The 21,257-nt window shown below is 37.4% G+C and overlaps 1 long non-coding RNA gene across 1 annotated transcript; it reads right to left on the reverse strand.

Moving 5' to 3' along the window:
• Positions 1-880: 880 nt before the first annotated feature.
• LOC112654588 (uncharacterized) lies at positions 881-19,860 on the reverse strand. Its single transcript, XR_003133134.3, has 4 exons — positions 19,759-19,860; positions 10,053-10,147; positions 2,660-2,734; positions 881-1,382 (listed from the first exon to the last, which is right to left on the reverse strand). It is a non-coding gene; the product is annotated as an uncharacterized LOC112654588 (long non-coding RNA).
• Between the last annotated feature and the right edge of the window lie 1,397 nt (positions 19,861-21,257).

The following is a 21,257-nucleotide window of genomic DNA, read 5'->3' on the forward strand; positions in this document are numbered from 1 at the left end:
ATGTTTATAATTAAGAACCTTGATGCTCTTTTGGGAGCTTAGGCTTCTTATGCCAAAGCCAGATTCACATAATCCTAAATACTGGATTCACTCATTCATTCATTCAGTCAATTCTGACAGTTACCTCTAGGTGCCACGCATTGGTTCAGGCACTGAGGATTCCATAAGTAATAAAACAAACCAGGTTCCTGTTCTCATGACACTTAAACTCTTGGCATGAGGGATGCAGATGGGATTTAATCAGGAGCGTAGCATATTTTCAGTTTTGCCAAAATTATACTAATATTGGATTCCCATCTGCCCCCAGTTACTTGTATTGTGTTATCTGAGAAAGAGAAAATACTGCAAGACCTTGAGATATATAACTTAATAAAAGGAAGATATAACTTGAGCCAGAAAGAAAGTCTGTTTTTCCAAGGAGCAGCATAAGAAAGCGGACCCAGCTTTCAGGAACACTGGAGTCTAACACTCTCTCCCAGTAGTCCTCAGTAAATTTCTCTCCAAGCTGAGAAATTCTAAATGTCGAAAAATGCTAGTAATTTTTAAATTGTCAAGAATGATGATAAACACTTAAATTCAGCATCTAGTATTAGCATATAAATACAAAATATTTTATCATAGAACCAGAAATTGACCAAATGATCACATGTTATTATTGGATTGGAACTTGGATCTTCCAGTTTTATAGAACTGGAAATATGAGTCTATTGATTAAGCTTCCTGTGATTCATAGAGCATGATTTCCTCCATGGAAAAGGTTAATCATTCAGTTAAGCACTTATGACAAGAGTTTTCATAAAGAGAAGTCAGATGTTTCCAAGTTCTAAGGCCAGCAGGAGAGAGTTAAATCAATAACAGAAAATTTACAGATTTTATTGGATAAATTTATTGGATTGTATAAATTGGATAAATGGATGAGGATGGCCTGAACCGTCTCCCCTCAGAGGCCTTCGCCTCTTTCGGATGCTCAGGATGTCCATGAGGAGCCCTGGCTCTGCCCAGCTGGCCCCAGATGGCGTTGGCACCATGGTGAACTGTACTGTCAAGTCAGAAGGGAAGAAGGAGCCCTGCCATGAGGCACTCCAGGGCTCAGCCGCTGGAGCTTTTTTTTTTTTGAGGGCAAAGCGCCCCAGGCTCTGGGGCACTGGCAACTGAGGTTGTCTCCATTTATTGTTGGGGAGGAAAATCCTCACAAGTTAATACAGTGCGTACTTTCCCCAGAGGTGAGCTGAAGGAGGGGGCCCTAGAGCACCCCCGAGATAGCTTATAGCAACAGTGCTTCGACTGAGGGCTGCTGGACGCATTCCCTGGGGGAAAGGCAGTTGTCCCCATCCACTCTTCCTCTCCCATGGCCATCACAGTGGGACGAGCGGCCATCAGTCCTTCAGGGGGAACAAGTCGGGAGAGAACGGACAACAGTCAAGTGTGAGACAACAGACTAGTGACAACCACGCATAGGACTGGGCCCGCTACCCCCCAGCTAAATAAACTAAATATTTAGTTGTGAAAATATAAGTTATTATCCATAGAGTTAAAATGTATATACTGATCACTTTCTTTATGAAAACATCCTAGGGACATTGTCAGTTATAAACAAAGAAGGATCAGTACTCAGGCTCTTTGTTTTAAGGAAGCAGAACTCTGAATTTTTGTTTAAATGCCTAAATTAAACTGCTGCATGGAGTCCTTCTTATCTCAGATACAAGCCACATGTTCTTCTATATCTGTTAGAAAGGGTTGTGGAAGTGTTTGGTGGTGAAGTGGTTAGAACCCAAGATAGATTCTGTTCTTTTGCAGCTTCCATTTTCCACATGTAATTTCACAACGGGTGCTGTAACTGACTGTTTGACCTACCAAACCAGGTCTCCAAAATACTCTTGTTTTACTTTACCAAGGCCTAACACATTTGGTAGAATTGCAGAGCAGGAAAAAAGAAACTCTGATACCATTTGATACCATTCTCATGGCATTAACATAATCCCTATAGGGTAAAACCACAATTTTTAAAAAGTGCCCCCCCCCAAAAAAATTAAAAAGTGGCCCATTTCATCTATTGTAACTAAGTAATTCAAACAAAAGTGTTGTCATGATAAAGAAGAATCCTGTTTGTCATTGAACACCTGATAATGGTAGATTGATAATGTGACTAACAGAGGAGGCCTTTTGAGTAAGGAAAGGACCTGGAACAAAGAAGTTAAAGAGGTTTCGAGCTTATTTGATTTTGAGTATCTTTACACTGGTAGTGGAATTTCATTAACTTGTATTCATAAAATCAATTACCATCATCTAGTTTGAACAAAATATTACTTTAGAAATATTTATGATTCAAGAAAATCAATAATACAATTTGAAAAAGGTTCTTTCCAGTTAGGATGTGTATAGTGAAAACAGTTGAACAAACAGGCACAAGGAAATATTTTTAATTTGTGGAGCAATTCTGGGAATTTAGTTTGCTCTGCAGGGAATATCAAGCTTCCAAATAAATATTTTAGCAAATAAATATATTTTGTTCTTTTCTTAAGTGTATATATATATATATTAAGTATATTAAGTATATTAAGTATATATATATATATATATATATATATATATATATATATATTTCCATTCTCAGTTATTGCCAGAGTGGAAGCAGAGTTATAAAACTTGGGGGAAGCACCTGGGCAAGTGCTTTTGCTTGTCTCGAGGATTCCAATCTGGGGTCCATGCATGAGCTTTAAGCACCTTTGCAAATCTGCAGAAATGGCATGAAACAATTCTTATGTGTTTATATGGAAATTTTCAGAAAGTCCATGTTTTTCATGATTATTAAAGGTCTTTATTCCCCTTAACGGGTAAAAATTATTGATTTAAGGAGTCCTTGTTTGTGTAAAATGCATTACTCCAATAAACTGGAATATAACTTTGAATTAAAAGATCTGAAATGATGTCCCCTCCCCACTGATCACAAAATGGGCTTTGAGATGAGAATCACAACATTTCCCTGTCAAATCTTTCACACCTACCTGACATTTGAAAGAAAAACTGTTCCAAACCTGACTTCACACATTTTGGTGATATTAAATATTTCTTCTATTAAAGTTTCTTGTATCCTTTGTCTGTTGAGCTACCAGTATTTCTACAACCCTATTTCATGCAATACACGTTGAGGATAAAACTATGAATCTAAACAGACATGTCCCTTGCCTTCCTGCACAGTTATGTAGCAGAGGGCACTCTTAGTTTTCCTCACTCTCTATATCAACTGGAGGAAAACAATTATAAATCATATTCAAGTTCATCTAATTTCAACTAGAAAGCACTCATATTAAACTAAATGCATGAAGTAAAGTGACATCTAGTGTTAGTTAAGTGGCAGTGAACTATGTGTCAGGACACTGGGTAGTTTTAACTTATTGGAAATAATGTTAAACGTGGCTTGATCAATTCTTAACAGCATAATTTTGTTTCTTTTTTAATATTTTAGAGTAATATTGAAATCATCTGATTTAAATGTTTTTTATTTAAATGTTAACATTTTTTATTTCTTAAAAAATAGAATACTCAAAGTGTAGAGAAAAGCATAGAGAACAAAATAATATTCATGTTTCTAATCACTCAATTTTCCCAAATCTTAACATTTTGCTATATTTTCCTTAGATGGTTCAAAAGTAAAACATAGTAGACAGATTTGATGCCCTATGAACTCCTTCCTGATTTTATGTCCATCCTTTTCTCTTCAGAGGTAACCATTCTCTGGTTTATTTCTCTGAGATTGTTTCTATACTTCCATCATGTATTTGTATACCTATAATGTTGATAATATTGCATTTTTTACACGTGATATAAACAATAACATACTGTATAAACCCTGATGAAACTTGCTTTTTCTAGTTCTGTAGTATGCCTTTTAGATTTATTCATATTGGTCATTAGCTCTACTCATTTATTTTAATAAATTGGTTGGATTATACCACAATTTATTTTATAGCTGATGTACATTTGAGTTTTTCCAATCTCTTGCTCTTATAAACCATGCTACAATAAATACTGTTATATGTGATCTCTTGTGTGCACACTTAAGAGTTTCTCTAGTCTGTATGCCAAGAATGTAGTGCTCAGGTATTTATTTTAAAACATCTGTAGATATTGAGAATTTGCTCTCCTAGAGTTACACCAATTTACACCCTCACCAGTAGTGTGAGAGAATTTCTATTCCTTCTCATCAAAACTTAGTCATCTCAGGCTTATTAATTTCTGACACTCTGCTTGGTGCACAATGTTATTTCATTGTTATTCAGTTTGTGTTTGCCTAATTCATAGTAAAACTGAGCTCCCTAAAAAAACATGCTTTCCCAACAGAAGTTTCTTCTATAAATTGTTTATTCCTCTCATGTATCTGTTGGATTGCTGACATTTTCCTTATTGAATTGTTAGGGTCTTTAACATATTCTTTTTTTTAAAGATTTTATTTATTTATTCATGAGAGACATAGAGAAAGAGAGGCAGAGACAGAAGCAGGAGGCAGGCGCCAAACCGCTGAGGCACCCAGGGATCCCTAACATACTCTTAATATAAGTACTTTGTAGGTCTGATGTATTGCAAATACTGTTCCCCAGTTTATGGCTTGTCTTTTCACTATGTTCATGAGATCTTTTCACTTTAATGTAACCAACTTTATCAATCTTTTCCTTTTGATAGCTTATTTTTTAAAAATCCTTCATTAAGGGGGATCCCTGGGTGGCTCGGCGGTTTATCGCCTGCCTTCGGCTCAGGGCGTGATCCTGGAGTACCAGAATCGAGTCCCACATCCGGCTCCGTGCATGGAGTCTGCTTCTTCCTCTGCCCGTGTCTCTGCCTCTCTTTCTCTATCTCATGAATAAATAAATAAAATATTTTAAAAATCCTTCATTAAGCTTTTCTCTATTTTCTTTTAAAATGTTTGAAGTTGTGATTTCCATATTTAGGCTTCTATGTTGTTAATTCTTGTGTATTGTATGAAGTAGAGAGTTGTTCCCTTCCCTGTAGGTAGTAATTATCCCAGCATTAGATTAGTCCCTAAAGAGACTATTCTTTCCTCATTGTTCTTTTTTTTTTTTTTGAGAGAGGGGGGGGGAAGAGAGAGAGAGAGAGAGAGAGAGAACATGCTCAAGCAAGGATAGGGAGATGCAGAGAGAAAGAGAATCCCAGGCAGGCTCCATTCCATGCTGGACATGGAGCCTGATGTGGGGCTTGGTCTCACGACTATGACATCATGACTTGAGCTGAAATCAAGAGTCCAACACTTAACCGACTGAGCCATCCAGGTGCCCCTGCATTGTTCACTTTTGTCTCACCACCACAGTCACTCAACAAATCAGTTGTATAACATTTCTCTTGTATAGTATTACTTGTATAGCATTTTGAGTTTCCTTCAATTGAGTCAAGTGTTTCTACTGACCTCACCTGTGGCTTTATCTCTATTTACACTCCAAGCCTGGTTTGCCATCTGTTTGAGAAATACTGGTCAATCTCAGGATCATTCTTCCTAATGTTCCCAGACTCTGTGTCTGTGTTCCAACCATTAGTATTTTTCCTAGTTGTTTGCATTTCTATTCTGGGTTATTCTATTCTATTTTGAGTTAGGGTGATCAACCACCCTACTTTGCCCAGGACTGAGCAGTTTCCCTCATGCAGGATTGTGAGTGTTAGAACAGGGATGGTTGGTGGCAAAGTGGGATGGGACTGGTCACTTTAGCTCTTTCTTCCAGTTTTAGCTTCCTTCTATGTTTACTCCTTGACTCTTTAGTCAAAGTGTTATCTCTGTGCTCACCAGTCATCTTTACATTGAACTTCTCTTTGTTGAGGTCCTACTATATATCAGAGGCTATATGTGATGTGTTTCACATCATATAGTATCTCATTGAACAGTTACAACAGCTCTATATGTCTTCCTTTTACACATAAGGAGAATTGTATTTAATTGGCAAGGATCACAAAATTAGTGACATAAAAGAAAAAACCCAAGTCTTTTTCTTTTTAAAGATTATTTATTTATTTATTCATGACAGGCAGAGAGAGAGAGAGAGAGAGGCAGAGACACAGGCAGAGGGAGAAGCAGGCTCCGTTCAGGGAGCCCCACGTGGGACTCAATCCCGGGTCTCTAGGATCACACCCCGGGCTGAAGGGTGGTGCTAAACCTCTGAGCCACCAGGGCTGCCCAAAACCCAAGTCTTTTGACTAAAAATATCCTATGTCTATAAACTTGCAATCTTTCTAAGCTGAGGAAAACATAGCTGTAATTACATGAGGATCTACACCTATACTAATTGAACTTCGGGTAAAACTCTATCATGCCTAGTCGCACTGTCTGTATATTTTTGGTCTAGTATGATTCTTGCCACATTTGACAGTACATGAAGTCAACTCTATATGTTATAAAGCACAAGTCAAAATTCCACTTGTTATGCAACAATACAAACATCTCAAATGTTGCATTAGGATAAAAACTAAAAAGATAACATGAATAATAATATCACATAGCATCTCACATTGTCACATCAGAATGTATCCCTCTAGTCAAAATGTCACTGCATGGATATGGGATCTTTTTATTCTAATGCATCTACTTTATCAATCTTCTTTTTATAGCTTATTGAAGAAATCTTACAATAAGTTTTTCTCCTTTAATTACTCTAAACCCCAAATGTTATTTGTGGGTTAATACAGAATCATATATAAAATAATATTATTTGTATAATGTTAGTTTCCCAGATATTAATAGGAGTAGGGGAGATATTAATTAAGTAGGGGAGCAAATGGTCCAATTAGTTTGGGAAACAAATTTATTATAGAACTTCTTAATTTTTACTTTGTTAATTTGCATTGTTATTTCCTTACACAGAGATAGTGCAGCATTTTTCAAATGATTTTACCATGAATCCTTTTTGTTTTGTTTCATGACTTCTCACTAGCTCTGTAATATATGTAGGGAGATGGTATTTTCATCTGTAATGGCATAATACCCTCCAGAGGGTAGCAGATTCCCTTGGCATATGGCCAATCACCTGTTCATTGAACAGACTGACAAAGGTTTTGGAACATGGTCTATTATATTTCTGGTAATGTATGTAAAATTTCTAGTTCCTGTTGTAGAAATAGGCATTAAAATTTAACTTAAGGCTGATAATAAAATAAATGTATTGCACTGAGATATAATACTAAAAAATAAACCAATTGAATCTCTGATCACCAATTACATCATTGGACTGTAAAGTTCAGATCACAGGTCCAATCTTTTCCTTCTTATCTTTCTTCTTATCTTCAAACAACATACATTAATTGAATGTTTCATAAGCAATAAAATGAGGTATTAGAATCAGAGCTTTTCCCAAGGAACTTACTAAGAGATTTAGGAGATATTTAGATAAGATAGCACATTAATTCATTCATGTTCATGCCTGGCTGCAAATTAGAATCACCTGGGGGACTTTTAAATAATAATAATGCCTACGTCCCACCACAAAACAATTTTTTAAATTTTTTCCACCACAAAACAATTAAATTGGAACCTCTGTGTTTGTTTTTAAAACACGTTGGCATTAAAAAAAAACTGTACTCTGATGATTTAATGACTAGTCAGGATTGAGAAACACTGTATTAAGATGATAAAATAATGTTTTAGGCTTCTGACATTTTCAAAGAGGAGGGGAACTTTAGATCTAGAAGAGTACAAGAAATTTAGATGTAGAAGAGTGCAAAAAGAAAATAGTCTTTCTTACATCCTCTGCCCAGGTAATCTTTGTCACCATATTTATTCTTTCTTAGCCATCTGAATTGCATACAACAAAACCCCCACATTTTATAGTTTCTAAGAACTTCAGAAAAAATTTTCTAGTCTTAGAACAAGACATCATTTTTTGGGGGGGTTCAAAAATTCATTATAGCTTACCTTAGTTAACAAATGGCCTAGTACATTCCAAATGTATCCATTGGACCCAGGGACCTTATTTGGCAAAAATAAATTCTGTTCACTTGCTGCTTGAATAGAGCTAAGAAGTTGTGGTTTTTGTTTGTTTGTTTGTTTAGGTTTTTTTGCAAAGACTAAATGGGGAGGCAGAGGAGGAGAGAACGAGAAGTCAAGAAAATATTAATGAATATGTACCTTTCCAGTTGCAAAAAACTTTGGAAGAAACAGATGTTTAGCTGGTTTGAATGAGTATAGGCTATGATTATGGATTGGAGGTTTTCTTTATGCAACATTAACTGAGAAGTAAATGCATGGACATGTGTCTATTCAACATTATGTTCTTACTGTGAACTCAGTGTCAATAACCTGATTGGATAGCTGTTTTAGGACATCATTGGACTGGAGAACTCCTGAATACAATTAAAAGTCTTTAAATTAAAAGATAATCTATGGGGCTCCTGGCTGGCTCAGTTGATAGAGCATATGACTCTTGATCTCACAGTTGTAAGTTCAAGCCCCATGTTGGGCGTAGAGATTACTTAAAAATAAAAGCTTAAATTCCATATATGAGTGAAATCATATGGTACTTGTCTTTCTCTGACTTATTTCACTTCATATGATACTCTCTAGCTCCATCCACGTCCCATTGCAAATGGCAAGATTTCATTCTTGTTTATGGCTGAGTAATATTCCACTATATATATTATATATATATTACATACACACACACACACACAACTTATCTTCTTTATTCATTCATCAGTTGATGTACATTTGGGTTCTTTCCATAATCTGGCTATTGTTAATAGTGCTGTTATCAACATCGGATGCATGTACCCCTTCAAACCAGTGTTTTTGTATCCTTTGGGTAAAATTGCTGGGTCATAGGGTAGTTATTTTTGACCTCCTGAGGGAACTCCATACTGTTTTCCAGAGTGGTTGCACCTATTTGCATTCCCACCAACAGTGTAAGAGGGTTCCTCTTTCTCCACATCCTCACCAACACCTGTTGTTTCCTGTATTGTTAATTTTAGCCATTCTGACTGGTGTGAGTGGTATCTCATTGTAATTTTGATTTGTATTTCCTTTCCTATGATGAGTGATGTTGAGCATCTTTTCATGTATCTGTTATAACAGCTATCTGTATGTCTTTTTTTGAGAAAATGTCTATTCATGTCTTCTGCCCATTTTTTAACTGGATTATTTGTGGGGTTTTTTGCATGTGTTCAGTTTTAAAAGTTCTTTGTATATTTTGGATACTAACCCTACATCAGATATGGAATTTAATAAACAAAACCAAGGAACATGGGAAGGGGGGCAGTAAAAAGAAAGGCACACCAGGAAATAGACTCTTAACTATAGAGAACAAACTGAGGGTTACTGGAAAAGAGGTTTTGAAGGAGATGGGTTAAATAGGTGATGGATATTAAGGAGGGTACTTGTGATGAGCACTGGGTATTTTATATAAGTGATGAATCACTAAATTCTATGCCTGAAACTAATATTACACTGTATGTTAATGAACTGGAATTTAAATTAAAATTTGATGGGTATCTGTGTGATGCAGTTGGTTAAGTGGCCAACTCTTGGTTTCAGCTCAGGTGGTGATCTCAGGATTGTGGGATTGAGCCCCACCTTGGCCTCTGCACTCAGCATGGAGTCTGCTTAGAGTTTCTCTCCCTCTGCCCTGGCCCCCTCAAATAAATAAATCTTAAAAACAAAAAATCTTGCAAGAAAAAAAATCTTTATAAGGAAAAAGATAATCTTTGAAAATAAAATGCAGGCAGAAATAAGGGCTCATTTCCTTTTGTGAAATTTAATAAAGGGAAATCTCACTAACATAGAGTTGGAGTTTTGGCAGGGGACACTGTCATGCCCTACCACTCAGGATCAATTGCAAACCCAACAGTTAGAGAGGGACCTTGCCTGTGGATACTACTTTACTATCCCAGCAGGAGAAAGAAAGCCTTCCCACAACCCCCATCGCAATAGCCCAACTAATGAGAGACATCACAATTCAGCCAGTGAGAAGTCACTATACTTTGAACTCCCGGTTTACTCCAATGGGTTTTTTGTTTAGAACAGCCCCTCCCACCCACCACCACACTTCCATAAAAGGGCATACCTCTCCTTTGTTCTCTGGAATTGCCTATGGTTTTGCTGTAGCTTCCTTGTCCTGGATTGCAATTCTCTGCTATTCCTGAAAAAGCACTTCTTTTGCTGGTAAAATAAGTGGCAGTTTTATTTTTTTAAGGTTAACACCATGACAGTTGATAGATACTTTAAGCAAAGAATCAGATCCATCTTTTCTTTAGGAATCAAACTAAAAATCCTTAATGAAGTATACTCTGAGTGATCCAAAAGAAAATATTACTATCTCCATTTTATAGGTAAAGTATTTAAATCAGAAAAATTAAGCAATTTCTCCCAGAGCTACAAGCAAATAAGAAGCCGACTGGGATTTGAAACCAGGCAGATTGGCTTCAAAGTCTGCTACATGGCATTGTCTCAGAACTTATAGAAAAAAACCTCATGTTGCAATAAAGAAAACACACATATGTACACATTACATGTGTTACCTATTCTAAAGCACAAATTTTAATGTTTCTAAAGTTGTAATATCACCAGCAATCAATAAGGTCCACAATTATAATTCAACATAAATTGATACATAAATGGTATCTATAATTATAATTGGCACATAATCAGTACATAAAACAGTGGTGCATCTTTGAAATACAGTAAAATAAATCTCACAGACACTTGTAGTTGTTCTTATAGTAAGATGTTCATAAAATCAGAAATCTTTCTTTTTTTAAGAAAAGCGATAAAGTGATTAAAATAAATACAAATTTCTGCAAATGAAAGTTCACTTAATTTAACCAAATATTTACTAAGCTTGATGATCAAAGTAGTAAAGAGATCCAGGTCTGGAATCAGACCGACTTGGATCATTCTAGCCAAACCATTTTCAGGCTATGTGACCTTGATTAAGTTACATGCTCTCTAAACCTCAGCAAGATGAAGATGCTAATGGCACCATAGAGTTATCACGAGGATTAAATGCAATAATTCATTTAAGGGATAGTACAATGTTTGGCACACTGATAAATGTCATCTACTATTAGATGACACCCCTTCCCAGACATTTTTTTTTTTTAAATAGTCTTCCTTTGGGTCACCTGGCTGGCTCAGTTGGTAGAGCATACAATCTTTGATCTTGGGGTTGCAAGTTTGAGTCTCACACTGAGCATAGATTACTTTTAAAAAGCTAGTTTTCCTCCAATAAAAATAAAAGTATTCCTTAAAAATAGTTTTCCTTTAAAAACCTTATTATAGAGTCTCAGGAAATTTTAAAATATCAAAAATATATCATTCACCCTCCAATTACACATTCAAATATTTCACTCATTGCCATATTTTTTTAAAAGAAACATCCTTCAAGTCTAGGTATCTTTTTTTTTAAAAAAAGATTTATTTATTTATTTATTCATGAGAGACACAGACTGAGAGAGAGAGGCAGAGACATAGGCAGAGGGAGAAGCAGGCTCCTCGCAGGGAGCGTGATGAGGGACTCGATTCTGGATCCCAGGATCACGACCTGAGCCAAAGGCAGGTGACCAACTGCTGAACCACCCAGGCAGGCATCCCTCATTGCCATATGTATTATCCTCACATATTAACTAAGTTGTTCTTTATCACTATTGTAATTATCTTTATCATCAACTATAATGCTGAATTGCCAAAAAAAAATCAGTTTATAACATAGTTAGACCCCAAAGATAAATTCTTAGTGACGTTTTACCCAACTCTAACAGTTGTCACCTTATGTAAGATGAAAACAAGAGCAGAAGTGAGATGGGTTAGTGGCTCAGTTTCTTTCAATCAGATGAGAACTAGAGAAAGCATGGTGTTTTCATGGCTCTTGTCTCACAGCAAAAAGTGACTGGGCCACTACAGGTTTCCTGGTTCCAATCTAAGGTCATGATCTATCTGTGTAATGTTCCTGACCTCAGTTTCCTTATTTGGAAATAAAAGAGCTGAAAGAGTTTTTTATTTTTTCTTTAAGTCTTTTTTTCTGTGGGATGCCTGGGTGGCTCAGCGTCTGTCTTCAGCTCAGGTCGTGATCCCGGGTCTGGAGATGGAGCCCGGCATCGGGCTTCCCACAGGGACCTACTTCTTCCTCTGCCTATGTCTCTGACTCTGTGTGTCTCTCATTAATAAATAAATAAAGTATTTTAAAAGTTTTTTATGTAAGTAATATATGCACTGATTTCTGAACATTTGGAAAAAATCAGAAAAATATTAAAATAACCCATAACCTTATCATGCAGAGAGCCACTATTAACATTTTGACATATTTCTTTCTAGAAAGAGGAAAAGAGAAAGACCAAGAGAGCATATATATATATACAAGTTAGGAACAGGATATAACTGGATGTATAGATAAAATCAAACAATAGGAGAATACTTACCTAGTACTTTATGAAAATAAAACAAGATGTGAATGATTCTTAAGAAAATATAAATAATTGACTCAAGAATAAATAGCAGAAGACCTGAATAGATCTATAACTACAAAAAAAAATCCTGGAAAACATTCCCAGAAACTTACTTCCACGAGGTAAGTAGCATTATGATCCCAATTTTACAGAATGAGAAAACTCGAAGGACTACCGGTCAAGTAATCAGCAGAGCTGGGACTTGTCAATAGTTTCCATTATCGCAACCACCATACCCTGAGAAGGTCTGGATCCCAACAAGGAACCCCCATACGATGGTAGTGAAAGTCATTTAACAATCAGGAACCCAGTCCCTATTCTGTGCTAGGGACTGTTCTGGGTGCAGGCGATGCAAAAATGAATAAGGCTGCTATGGTCCCTGTGCTCAAGAAGTTTCTAATTGAGTCCAGACAAATAATCATACGGACGACACAGAAACATGCTAATTATTATAATAGAGGTAGGAAAAAAGTGTTGTCATAGCTCAGAAGGAGTGAGGCTGTGGGAGACTGGGAAGAGCTCCTACAGAAAGTTCCAGTTGGGCTGGCTCTGGAAAAGTAGGCGGAGAGAGGAGGGAAAGAAGGCACTCCATGCAGAGGGAACAGTATGTGCAGAGGTGATATGCTATTGATAGTCTGTACATTGACTTCTTCATAAAATATTTATTTAAAAAAGAGTGCAAAGAGACATGTGTTTTTGACAGAGAGCCATAGTTCTCAAGCAGCATCTTTTCCATATTCCATCTTGACAAAAGCTGCTGTTAGTTCACAGTGAGATGGTAGTGATATCTGGCAAAAATCTACTGTATTCTTCCTTAATGAGTTGTCAGAGATTTGGCCCTGCCGTTTGTCTTCTAAGCAAGTTTGTTATGAAGGCTGTCAGTAAAGAGTAAAGATGAGGATAAACAATATATTCAGCAGTCAGCAGGGGGCCGAGAATCTGTTCATTCAGAATCAGCAGGGGGCCGTGGGAAAATGTGTATTCTTTAGGCAAGCCTATAAAGGACTACCATTCAAAAGAGAGGGTAGGTTTGTAAGAAGTTAAGAACGCCTTCCTCTAGTTTAAACTCCCAGGAGCTTTCTGTGGGCCCTCTACCTCCAGATGGAGAATGAAATAGAGCATAGCAGACACAGTGATATAAAGTAATCTTAATTTTGACCACTCACCAAAACCTAATTCAGAGACTAGACGAATGAATCTGATACTCTGCAGCAGGTCATATGTACAGGTAATTAAGTTGACAGTCACATATGTCAAAATAATTCACACTCATTCTGCAGTATAGGGACTTCATAGTGAGGCTATTACTGATTCTGTGGGTAATTAAGAATTAAAATTGCTTGTCTTCCCCAAAAGTTCTTACAGTTTGAGGTAGAAGAGCAAAGGAACAAAGTTTAGAGAAAGACAGATCTGGACTGTGAGGCTGATTCCTTGTGAGGTTTTGAACCAGGCTACTTACCAACTTTGGCAAATAATATCTAATTCTCAGACGTGCTGTAAGGATTAAATGAGATAATATGTATAAAGTATTGGCACATAAGTGCTCAATAAATGGCAGTCATAATGCTGCTGCTTCTGGCTGAAGTATTATTATTATATAGATTCAAGGACAGTCTAGACTTTTCTCTCAACATTATAGGTTCTGAAAGGAAGAAGAACATTTAGTTCCCCTTCTTAATTTATCACATTTCTAATAGTTCTGCTATACTGTGAGAATATAAATATAAATGTTAACAGCCATAATTTTTTACTTTCAAAATAATTATTTTACTGCCAAATGTCCTCGACATACATATTAAAATGAAAGGCTTAACCTTCTGAAAACTTATTGTTACTTAAATTGAACAGGGATTCTGTCCCTTGACAGGATAACAGGTTTGTATCCCATAATCACAACTCAAGGGATATTATTTATTTTAAACTTCATCTTTTCCAGTTATCGATTTAAGCTATCAGAGAATAACAATATAGTAAGACTGAAAATGTCCTTAAAATGACTTGTTTCAGTTCCTTGATTTGATGCAAAACTAAGGCCTGGGACTTAACCAAATACCAAGTGTGGTGCTTTAACATTTTTCTTTTAGAATTGTGGTACCTATAAGTAATGTATCCTGATAATTGCCAGAAGTACATAAGAGAACTAATTCGGTATGGAATAAATCTGACTTTTTCTAACTTGACTGGTGCTCACACCCAAGGATAAATATCAGCAATTTGGAACATTGTGGATAACATTAAATACCTCATTTCTTTTTTTTAATTTTTATTTATTTATGATAGTCACAGAGAGAGAGAGAGAGGCAAAGACATAGGCAGAGGGAGAAGCAGGTTCCATGCACCGGGAGCCTGACGTGGGATTCGATCCCGGGTCTCCAGGATCGCGCCCTGGGCCAAAGACAGGCGCCAAACCGCTGCGCCACCCAGGGATCCCTAAATACCTCATTTCTATAGTTCTTTAAATAATAGCCCACATTATTTTGATATCACAGGAAAACATTCTTTAATGTCTGAAAAGTTAAAGTGGTAATCAAAATCCCTCATTTTTGGTGTTGGATAGATAGCATTGGATCCAGAATATTTTGCTTTGGAAAATTTTACGTACTTTCTGGCATACAATTAATATATTTCTCAAATATTTGTCTATCTTGTATTGTTCACTGTGACTACATTATATATTGGTCAACAAGATCAAAGTGAATTTTTTGACAGATATACTCTTTCAGTCTGAGAATAACACAGGATGGGTTTTTCCTGCAAGCCAGTTGACATCACTCTATAAAATTTGCAGTAATTATGATAAAAAACTAAAATAGACTTTTTAACCCTATACTTCAACATTTTTTCACACAAACACATTCAGTCATGCATGTAAAGCTGTCATTTCCAATCCACACTTTTTCTGTTTAGTCTTAGCTATTCTGAATCCATGCCAATCAGAGTGATTATGTTATCACTGTTGTGGCAATTAAATGCTCTATTTGTTTACTACATAAGCACGACTGACCTGACACACAGTCAAGTCATAAATAGTTCTGTGTCTGATATTAATGAATGCCCATAATGCATTTTTCCAAAGTTATGTCTTCACAGTTAAAATGACACAACTTACAATGAAAATTATTTTCCTTTAAATCAGTGATTCTCAACCAGGGGCAACTTTGCCTCCCAGAGGACATTTGAAAATGGTGAAAGACATTTTTGATTGTCACAACTGGGAGAAGAGGAATCTAATGGGTACAGGAAAAAGGTGCTGCTAAACATCCTACCATGTACAGGTCAGGACATGCCTCGCTCCCAAAACCACCCCAATTAAGAATGATCTGATCCAAAATATCAATAATTTAGAAGCCCTGGGGATGGACAATGGTGATGGTTGTACAACAATGTGAGTGTACTTAATGCTGATTAACTGTACACTTCAAAATCATTAACATTGTAAATTTTATGTTATGTATATTTTATGACAGTAAAAAAAAATCAGTAGTACTGAGACTACAGGAGAAGGGACTTCTAAGTGGAGAGAAAATCATGTGTAAATACATGGAGCTGTAAAAAAGCATGGCCTGAGATTCAAAGGCAGGCATTGTGGTGTATGGGACAGAATGGAGAGAGACGAAGTTGGAGAGAAACTTTGGCAAGGGGTTTGTTTTGGGCTGCTGGTAATTGGGAACCATCCAAGGTTGGCAAGCAACAGAATAGTATGCCCAGATATTCATTTTGTTTTGGAGGAGGGGAATTTAGAGACACCTCTGGTAAAAGGTGGGTAACAGGTGAAGAGGTAGCAAGGATTATTTTTTTAAAATGTGATTCTATGTAAACATTTGACAGATGAGGAAAGTGTGTGCGTGGGGAGAAGATTGTATGGAACAGGCGACTGTGGGAGAAATTCCATGAGCTTTTGTTTTGTTTTATCTCTGTTGTGCAAACAGTGAAGTTCCCATGTACAGATTAACTTGCAAATGCCTCTATGACAATTAGAAAGTTTACTCAAAAGTCACCAATGCCACCCTATGGAAGTGTGGCACGGAACTACAGTATGTTTAAGGTCAATATTTAATGGTGGTCATCTATTTGAGGGATTCCCAGCTTTTTTTTTAACCTCCCAAAGGCTTCTTTTATTTTTTTTAAAGATTTTATTTATTTATTCATAGAGACACACACAGAGAGAGAGAGAGGCAGAGACACAGGCAGAGGGGGAGAAGCAGGCTCCATGCAGAGCCTGACGTGGGACTCGATCCAGGGTCTCCAGGATCACGCCCTGGGCTGCAGGCAGCGCTAAACCGCTGCGCCACCGGGGCTGCCCCCAAAGGCTTCTTTTATTATCTACCCCCCCACCCAATGTTGAAATGATGATTTACGAAACTAAAAAATATCATTTATTGACAATTTGCTTTCCTATTTTTATAAATCAGATACATATATAAATGCCATTCAGAGCTCCTAATCCATGATAATCAACCAGTATTTATATTTTGAGTTAATTTCATTCTAATAAAAGCAAAGATTTGTTTTATACAGTTTACATTAGATAAATATACAATTGTTCAACTGTACTTTGATTTATTAGCTGTTTTATTTTTTAATAATGAAAATAGTTTGCCAAGCCTCAATGCTACCTACAAAGTGATCCAAGTCTTATATATATAAAAAAAGTAAAAACAAAACCAAAGTGATCCAAGTCTGGGGGCAGGTGTTTATAAACCATTGATCTAATCCATTGATCTTCAATTTCAACTAGGCCTCGCTGGAGAAAATTGGGCAATGCCTGGAGACATTTTTGGTTGTCACAACTTTGTAGGGGACGGAGTTGCAACTGGCATCTAGTTGGTAGAGGCCAGAGATGCTGCTACAACACATATGCTACAATACAGGGACAGGCCTCACAACAAGAATTGTCTGACCCAAAATGTCAATAGTACCAAAGATTGAAAATCCTGATCTAGTCTAATCCCTTCATTGTATAAATGAAGGAAATGAGACCCAGAATTTTTAAATGACTCTTCCTATTATTTCAAAAATTTTAGTTTAATTTTGATTATGCAATACATTCAAGGATTCCAAAAACAGAACATCTATAAAAGTATCCAGGACTCGAACAAACATTTCTCCAAAGATATACAAGTGGCCAGTAATGACATGAAAATGACTAACATTATTAGTCATTAGGGAAATGCAAATCAAAGTTACAATGGGAGGGCAGCCCAGGTGGCTCAGCGGTTTAGCGCCGCCTTCAGCCCAGGGCCTGATCTGGAGACCCCAGGGTCAAGTCCCGCATCGGGCTCCCTGCACAGAACCTGCTTCTCCCTCTGCCTGTGTCTTTGCCTCTCTCTCTATCTCACAAATAAAGAAATAAAAATCTTAAAAAAAAAGTTACAACGGAAAGGTTTTTAAAAATTATTATTAGGTTTACCAGAATGACTGTAGTAATGTTTTTAAATGGAAAATAACGTGTTGGTGAGAATGTGGAGGAATTTGGACTTTTGTATGTACATTGCTGGTGAGAATGTGAAATGGTGCAGGCAATGGAAAACAGCTAAGTAATTCTTCAAAAAGTTAAGCATAGAATTACCATATGACCCAATAATTCTACTTGTAGGCATATATCCAAAAGAACTTGAAAAGAGGTACTCAAATAAATGCTTGTATATGGATGTTCATAGGAGCATTATCCATAATAGCCAAAAAGTGTAAATAACTCAAATGTCCATCAGCAGATGCACGGATAAATAAAATGAGGTATGTATATATACATATATATATATACATATACACACACATGCACACATGAATACACACATATACACACACATTTCTCAGCTATGAAAAGGAAATCAAGTACTGCTACATGCTACAATATGCATGAACCTTGATAATATTATGTGAAGTGAAAGAAGCCAGAGAAAAAAGGTTGCATACCGCATTATTCCATTTTTATGAAACACCCAAACTAGGGAAATGTGTAGAGACAGAAAAGCAGATTGGTGGTTGCCAGAAGCTGGGGGGGAGGGGAAAATAGGAGCTGACTGCTTAATGGATACAGGGTTTTCTTTTGAGATAACGAAAATTGCTTTGGAACTAGATAGAAACGGTGGTTACAACATTATGAATATACTGAATTCCACTGAACTGTATATTTTAATAGTTAATTTCATGTTCTGTGAATTTCATCATAAAAGGAAGTTTAAAATATGCATATGGTGGGATCCCTGGGTGGCGCAGCGGTTTAGCGCCTGCCTTTGGCCCAGGGCGCGATCCTGGAGACCCGGGATCGAATCCCACGTCGGGCTCCCGGTGCATGGAGCCTGCTTCTCCCTCTGCCTATGTCTCTGCCTCTCTCTCTCTCTCTCTCTCTCTGTGTGTGTGTGACTATCATAAATAAATAAAAATCTAAAAAAATATGCATATGGTGAAAAGCTTATCTTTGGTCTGCTTTCAGCTCAGTTCCAACCACACCTGTAGGTAACCAGTGTTCTTAGTACTGAGGAATCCTCCAGTATATTGTGGTTTTGTTTTGTTTTGTTTTTAAGATTTTACTTATTTATTCATGAGAGACACACAGAGAGAGGCAGAGACAGCACCTGAGCCAGCCAGGTGCTCAAGAAATTACCTTTTAGGTGTTTGTTTACCACTGGCATTTCTGGGTTATATGCTGAGCAGTAGAACCCAGGCCTTACCAAACCATTCATCCTAATTAATAACTAGGGACTGTTTGCTCAGAATGTACTCCAAATGTGTTCTATTTCATCTTCAAAAAATATAAACCCTCTGTTTCCCCCACATTAGAGCCAATTATTCTGATGGATATTGTTGAGCCATATGTAAGACATGCTTTTAAAATTATTATGCCTTTTAGCCCAGAAATTTTACTTCTAAGGATTTACTGTAAAGAATCAGAGATATACTCAAAGATTCATGTTCAAAAGTATGTTCAAAACACATTGTTTATAATGAAGGAAATAGGAACAATAGAATGATTTATAAATTAGCACATATATACAATACGAATTATGCATAATAGATGTTACACTATGTTTTAGAAGAAGCTTTAATTATACCAGCATTTGCTCAATACAAAGTGAAGAAAAGTTAAGAACTATATGTAGATATCTTGTGTAAAAAAAAAAAAAGTGCATGTGTTATAATAAACTGTACACCAAGAAAGTAGTTTTCTTTGGTGATACAGTAATTTTTGTTTCAGAACTTCCTATATTTCCAAATTCTCACAAAATGTGCATATGGTTTTTAAAATTCAAAAAATACCAATGACCTCATACCCACTTTATTTTCAAAAAGGAAAGATTAATGTTTAACGTAAGGCTAAAAACCAACTTTAGGTTGCAGCTGGGTGGCTCAGGCAGTTAAGCATCCAACTCTTGATCTTTGCACAGGTCATGATCTCAGGGTTGTGACTTCAAGTACTGCATTGGGTGTGGAGTCCTGCTTAAAAAAAAAAAAAAAAAACATCAACAACTTTAAACAGCTATCTTTACAAATATTATAGTAATATTTTTTTTCAGTTCACTGAGAAAAGTTTTTGTTGTTGTTTTAATCAGACTTGTAAAGCACATATTGAGCTTCTGAGAAAGGAAACTTTATGAAGTAGAAAAAGCAGAGTTTTCGGGGATGAAAGCCAGCTGTGTAGTCTGGTTAAGTTACCTGCTGAGCCATTTTCCTCATCTCTAAAATGGGAGTATAACAACCAAATCACGGGCTGTATGGTAAGATTTCCATTATAGCCATTGTGAAGAAGCCTGGCTCATAGTAGGAACTCAAAGTCTGTACAGAAGCTAAATAGTCATTAAATGATGGCCAAACTAAGGGAAAACCCACTGAACTTTGGGGTAAATTCCGACATTTAAAATTACTCTATTTTGTCAGTATTCTCCAGCATTTTCATGGACATCAAAAAATAAACATCCTCCACTGAGCCCTTAAGTCCCAACCTCTTTCACACGAATCCTTGCAAACCTTCAGAGGTTCTTAACTCAGGCTGCCTCCAAAGTCTTACCCACTACTTCCTAAGGCCTCCATATGCAGCATTCAAACCTCAATTCCAAATCTATTTTCTTAGGGCCGCAAAAACAAAACGGAAACAAAAACAAAACACAGCACTTCTCAAAGTGCTTATTCTCCAAAACCTGCATTTAGCATTTCAGATCTGGGAGCTAACAGTCTGCGCCCCCAGGGGGCGGCGGGGGCAGGAGCGGGGAGGGGAGGAGGGGGGGTGGGGGCGGGGAGCGGGGGGCGCGGAAACCAGGGAGATTCCAGCAACCCCGTTACTTCAGAGGGATCGAAGACTGCGCCAACCCTGGTGGCGAGGCAAAGGAAACACCCACGGGGAGGCAACCACAGCACGTTCTAGACTCGGCGAGACCTCATCTGAACTATATTCTGTACTGCACTTTCTTTGGTGAGCTTCGCCTCTCTTAGTCTAGTCTTGCTTCTTCCGCTTCCTTAAAAGTGGGTTGAAATAAGCACTACAGACTAGAGAAGGGGCCTGTGGTATAGGAGCCCCCACATCACAGCATCTGTGGGAACGTGAGCAAGAAACTCAAGATCCAAGGATCCGTCCTCCCAGGTGTAAAGGGACAAGGAACCCCCATCAGCCAAGCTGGCGAGACCTCAAGTCCGCTCTACAGGGTACGCAGCATCCCTCAGTCGACCCGCGAGGCAGCTGAACAGGCGGGAAACCGGAGCCGCCCCCGCAGCCTCCCGGGACCCTCTGCCGCGGGTGGCGCTCCTGAAGTTTCCCACAGGGCTGTGCGCCGCGCGGAACGCTCGACCGCGCGCGCTTCCGCTGGTTGCCAGGAGACCCTGCCCAGCCAGCT

The sequence above is a fragment of the Canis lupus genome, chromosome 15 (assembly GCF_003254725.2).
Source record: "Canis lupus dingo isolate Sandy chromosome 15, ASM325472v2, whole genome shotgun sequence".
Classification (NCBI taxonomy): Eukaryota; Metazoa; Chordata; class Mammalia; order Carnivora; family Canidae; genus Canis; species Canis lupus.